Below are 6448 nucleotides of genomic sequence, written 5' to 3' on the forward strand. Positions count from 1 at the left end.
GCGACGCCCCAGCTCCATCTGGATGCATCTGTGTCCACGTGCAATGGGCGGCCTCTCCTGCAGAACCGGGTCCTCCACTCTTTACGAGGGTAGGTACTGCCCTCTGCTGATGACTCCAGGCCGGGGGAGGACGGCGGCCTGGTGCAGGCAGTGCAGACGTCTCCCCTCAGCGTGCTCCCGGGGGGCGGCCAGGCAGACCCACAAGCTGGAGTCCAGCCTGCAGCACCCCTGACAGACCAGAGCTGGGTCCCTGCAAAGTTTAGGGTCACGAGGGAGACACCCGAGCACAGATCCGTCGGGGACCCAGTCCTCAAAGGGAACAGGGAGTCCAGGGGCAAACTCCACCCACCCCCAGTCACGGCCACGCACGCGGTCCCCTGCAAGCGCTGCTGGCACCGGAGAGGAGCCCGTCCCACACGGGGGAAAAGCTCGTCACCCGACTCCTCTAACCAGGGGGACAGCCCTCTCCGCGGCCCGCGGAGGGACAGGGCCAGCAGCTCCGAGCCCCCCGGCCCCCAACGTGGCCGTGCGCCGAGGGACTCCCTGCCAAGAGCTGCACCCACAGGGCCGGAGCGTAAACCGGACGGCGATCCCGGGCGGAAACAGCTCAATACACTTTACGGGGTGACTTCCGTAAAAAGATGACAGAGCAGAGAAAAGGTCCCCGATTTCACTGTAGCGACAGCGTTCGCTGAAATCTCCCTTTGAATCAAGTAACCACCTTGAAGCGTTCCAAGAACACAGCCGAAAGTGCGCGACTCTGAACGCTGAAATCAGCCAACCGCGGAAACAAACCCAGAACTCAACCCCCTTTAGACGCCTGGTTCTGCTTCCACCAGGTCCTGCGGACTGACAGCCCCACCCAGGACAGGGGGGCGGTTCTCCAGGAGCACAGACTCCATAGCAAAACTGAAAACGACACACACTTTCCCGGAACCACCCACGGGCCTCCCACGCGTCCGCTCGATGCGAACCCGCTGGCTCAGCGGCCCTGCACGGGCAGGGGCTCCGTCCCGGCGTCTGAGCATCAGTCCCGCCGGGGAAACGCTCCTGGGAGCAGGGGTGCCGAGGCTGGCTAGCCTGGAGGCTCTGGCCCCCGGGGGCCTCAGAGCCCTCCGCGGACACCGTGTGCGCCACGCTGCTTCCCCAGGGCGGGCCTGAGGGCGTCGCCCGGGGTCACCGCTCTCACACCAGCTCTCACACCAACGCCAGACGACCACCCAGCCCCTCAGGCCAACGGGCGTCCGGGCGTGGCGTCGGCCCGGGCCTCCACGCGGTGGCCTGACCCGCAGTGGCCCCGCCGGGGGGTCACTGCCCGTGGGCCCACCCCGGGGCTGGTGGCTGCACAGCCCAGGGCCCCTCCGCCCCAAGCTGCCAGCCGAAGCCCCGGAGCCCAGGCTGTGCTGGAAGCAGAGACCACGATGGGAGTGTGTCTGATACAGCGAGTATCGAGTATCGGAGGAATACCCACTCCAGCAACAACAAAACACGTCAGGGCCGAGGCAAACACCCGAGGCACCTTCCCGAACCCTCTGGTCTTGGGCGAGGTTGGGCCCAGGTCCTAAGAATGCTTCCTGCGGACTGCAAGTTGGGACTTAGAGAAGAATCGAACGTTCTCTAACGTGGCTCCGGACTCTTCCCCAGCCTCAATCCAGGGCACAGAACGGGGCCTACGAGGGGTCCCCGGGGGTCGTGGGCACTTCCCAGCGGTGCGTGCGGCCTTGGGGCCCAAGCCCACAGGCTAGAACTGCTCACAGGACCCTTGGTGTCCAGAGGACGCTTTGCTCTGTGAGAACTCGACGGTCAGCACCCTGCTGTTCTAGAAAAGCTGTCTCCCTAGACGGAGGGTCGGAATCCGGACACGGAGGCCTTAGCAGGGAGAGCAGCCGGACAGGGAGGCCTGCTCCTTGAGGCCAGGGGGCGGGGGGGCGGGGTGTCGGCAGAGGGGCCCATGGCCTCGTTTAAGGGCAAAGGGCTCCAGCCACCCGACATTTCCCTAAAAGGGAATAATTCATTTAAAACACTGTATCGGCGAAACTCGGGACTGTCCTTCCTCATCCGAGAAGCGAGAGTGCCGTTCGCGGTGTCTAAGCTGTTCCCCCTTCACGTGACCCCGTGAAGGATGAACAGGATCCCGACTCCCGCGCTGTTGCCGCTGCTGCCGCTGACGTGTAGACGCGCTTTCCTGTCGGACAGCCTCCGCCATTTTTACCCAGGAATTTAACACTCAACCTCAGAATCTTCAGACAGACAGACTAGCTTCTATTCCACTTACATCGAGGCCATCGGGGAGCCTCCTTCAGCCGAGGGCACTGGCAGGCGGCAATGGCTGCAGAGTCTGAGGGTCCACATCGCCCCCACTGCCCAGCGGTGCTCTGCGTGTCCCCGCTTTCTTTCCTGGTCCAGTGGACACAGGACAGAGCTGGATGTGCGTCCGGGCGCAGGGTTCTATCCTGCACTGACACCCAGACAGCCCTGTGGAGCCAGGGAGGGTGTAGGTATCAGAGAAAAGCCTCACGTTCAGGAATAAAACACTGAAGAAAATCACTCCTCGATATAAAATGTTCTCTGCTTGTCCCCTCCCACATATTCGCATGCTGGGAAGTGAGAATGGGAACATTCTGGTAAAACCCTTTGGGGAAACTGGGTGTTTGCAGAGGATGGATAACTTCACAACGTATGAGTTTGTCAAACACGGTAAAATATTTCAAAGAGGGGCTTCCCTGGTGGCACAGTGGTTGGGAGTCCGCCTGCCAGTGCAGGGGACACGGTCTCGAGCCCTGGTCTGGGAAGATCCCACATGCCGCGGAGCAACTCAGCCCGTGGACCACAACTACTGAACCCACGCGCCACAACTACTGAAGCCCGTGAGCCTGGGGCCCGTGCTCCGCAACAAGAGAAGCCACCGCAATGAGAAGCCCACGCACCGCAACGAAGAGCAGCCCCCGCTCGCCGCAACTAGAGAAAGCATGCGTGCAGCAACGAAGACCCAACGCAGCCAAAGATAAATAAAATTAAAAAAAATATATTTCAAAGAAACGTCCATGTCAACAAAACACAAATACCTCTCCTCCAACTCAGAAAAAGTCCCTGAAATCCAAGCATCGACTGACTGAGTCCGGATCACAAAGTGTTCTTTCCTGTGGTAATTTGGAGAATAATGAGTTCGATTTTTAAAATCATATATAAAGTATTTTAAAAGCACATCAATACTGTCACTTTTCTGATACAAAAATGAATCTGTCAGTTAACACAATGTCATACAAGCCTTAAAAAAAGGGTTAAATTATTGCTGAAAATCCTACCCCCTCTATGGAATACATTCCAGTACAGCACAACTTCGTATTAGGAGACAAACAGAACTTAACAAACATTAATACAAATGTAACCTAACAGAAAAAGTCTCAAGGTACTTGTTATGCGATGAAAGTGACATTTTTCTATTTAGATATATTTTGTTAAGTATTAAATAAAAATGTTGCAGATGATGTGGGGAACGGGGGTCAGGGGGACGCCGGGGGATGATTTACACTCTCACCTGACGCAGCCAAGGGACAAGCACTTGACTTTAAGGCGGAAGAAAAACGACATTTCTCAAGGCGTCAGTCTTATTAATCCTGCCCTAATAAAACCAACGTGAACGGAAGGAACTTTCAACTCACCGTCCCACCACCCCAGCACATCACCTTTATCCTCCACATTCTCAAAGCAGCTTGGTCCTAAGAGCCCCCTAACACACAGAAGAAATCCGCTTCCAGATGTGATGAAACTCGGTCTGAAAAAACCGTTCCCTCAGATATTTACAATGACAAGACCTAAGAGAGTTGTTGAAACAAGGCATGTTTCGTTCATGTCATACTTTGAAGCCTGTTCCTGAGACTTCACGTCTCTGTCGGCTCCACACAAGCCTGAGAGTAAACGCAGAAACAGGCTGGATGTGGGAACAGGTGCCCTGAGAGCTTGGCAAACCCTCGCCCCCACTGCAGCTGGTTCCTAGTCACCGCCCTGCCCGCGGGGCCATCCTCATGACCTCGGCTCGGCCTTCAGCCCAGGGACCGGCCACCAGGACGGGAAACCTGGGCCCGAGAACTGCCCCAGCCCGCGGTCCAACTCCTGAGCCCCAGGGGCGGCGGTGAAGACAGCGTGACCTTGCCGTGTCCTCGCTCCTCCCGGGGACGCCGGGCGATGAGTCAGGCTCTCCAAGTCACAGCACTAAACGGGGCCCCCCCTGCCCGAGAGCTGTCACCCCCGGCTCAGGTGGCAGGTGCGCGGGCGGCCCCTCCCGGTCCCCAGGGTCCAGCGTCCACAGGCGCCGGGACCCCCCCCCCCCCCCCCGCCCGGCCCAGCCCTGCGGCGTTCCCCCCACCGTCCCACCACCCCAGCACATCACCTTTATCCTCCACATTCTCAAAGCAGCTTGGTCCTAAGAGCCCCCTAACACACAGAAGAAATCCGCTTCCAGATGTGATGAAACTCGGTCTGAAAAAACCGTTCCCTCAGATATTTACAATGACAAGACCTAAGAGAGTTGTTGAAACAAGGCATGTTTCGTTCATGTCATACTTTGAAGCCTGTTCCTGAGACTTCACGTCTCTGTCGGCTCCACACAAGCCTGAGAGTAAACGCAGAAACAGGCTGGATGTGGGAACAGGTGCCCTGAGAGCTTGGCAAACCCTCGCCCCCACTGCAGCTGGTTCCTAGTCACCGCCCTGCCCGCGGGGCCATCCTCATGACCTCGGCTCGGCCTTCAGCCCAGGGACCGGCCACCAGGACGGGAAACCTGGGCCCGAGAACTGCCCCAGCCCGCGGTCCAACTCCTGAGCCCCAGGGGCGGCGGTGAAGACAGCGTGACCTTGCCGTGTCCTCGCTCCTCCCGGGGACGCCGGGCGATGAGTCAGGCTCTCCAAGTCACAGCACTAAACGGGGCCCCCCCTGCCCGAGAGCTGTCACCCCCGGCTCAGGTGGCAGGTGCGCGGGCGGCCCCTCCCGGTCCCCAGGGTCCAGCGCCCCCAGCCGCCGGGACCCCCCCCCCCCCGGCGCCAGGCCTAACCCTGCGGCGTTCCCAGCTTTAGGCCATATTTCTTGTAACCCCCATTAAAAAGCAAAAAGAGACCAAAATGGTGTTTATGAATTCTAAAAAGGACAACAGTTTCCTCAGAAGCTACAGCGTGGGGCAGGGGGTCTCGGGGCTCAGGCGGCGGCGTCACCGGTGCCCCAGGCGCCCAGCAGGCGAGGACAGGTGTCCGCGGAGAGGACGGCGTGCAGGTTAATCCTGAACTCAGAGGCCGCGTGGAGAGGGAGGAAGGGCCGCTGGCGAGTCTCTGGATCGGCCCTCGACGGCCCGAGTCCTGCTCTGCTTCCAGGCCCAGGGACCCTGGTCCTCAAGATGAAACCCTAACCTGGACAGAGTTCAGGGGCTGGGGGTCCTCCTGGACGGGGCCCCCGCGGAGAGCAAAGACAACACGCATCACCTGACCCATCTTCCCCGGCTCGCGGAGCCCGAGACACGTCAGACACAGGCCTCCCACAAAGGAGTCCGCATTCAAGTCGAAGTAGGATTTATTCCTCGCCCAAACATTTAGCCACAATGTGACCAAACTAACAGTGTGAGAACAGAGCTCCTTGGCCGGAAGGGCCAGCCCGGGGAAGTGGGAACCGGAGAGCCACCACCCGCTCCATCCTCTGTGTGAGGGGTAACCCGGGCGACAGTGGGGACAAGGAGGTTGGAGAGGAAGAGAAATGCTGGGCTGGACAGACAGCTAAGGTCTGGTGGACGGCCAGACGCCAGCAGAGGGAGGGCCGTCAAACCAGTGGATTAGCCGCCAGAAGTTTATAAACAGTTCCCACAAATCACTATGAAAAAAAGACACACACACAAGCAAAGGATTAAAAAAAAAAAAACAGGGGAATACCCAGAAGAAACCCCCAGGGTGACGGCCATGAAGAAGAGCCCAAAGACCCCACTCATGAGGGACTCAGGTCCATCCTGCTGAAACATGAACTTCCACGGGAGCCCCTTCCACAGCCACACACGCGCGTGAAGGTACCTGCACGGATTTACTCTTTGCAGCTTTGCCAGCAATGGAGAGAATGAAAACTCGACCTGAATGTGTGTTGAGAGCATGGAGCCCCTTACAGAACGGGCTGCACCAGTAAGGTCTGACATGGAAAAGCAAATAACGCACGACAGTAGGTTTTTAAATACACTTATGTGGCTTTAAAAGTATGTAAACACAACAAGAAAGGATCTTCTCTGTGTCTCTAAGGAGCCGGTGTTTTGTTTGGTTTTTTTTGCGGTACGCGGGCCTCTCACTGCCGTGGCCTCTCCCGTTGCGGAGCACAGGCTCCGGACGCGCAGGCTCAGCGGCCACGGCTCACGGGCCCAGCCGCTCCGCGGCACGTGGGATCCTCCCGGACCCGGGCGCGAACCCGTGTCCCCTGCATCGGC

The sequence above is a fragment of the Physeter macrocephalus genome, chromosome 15 (genome assembly GCF_002837175.3).
Source record: "Physeter macrocephalus isolate SW-GA chromosome 15, ASM283717v5, whole genome shotgun sequence".
Lineage (NCBI taxonomy): Eukaryota > Metazoa > Chordata > Mammalia > Artiodactyla > Physeteridae > Physeter > Physeter macrocephalus.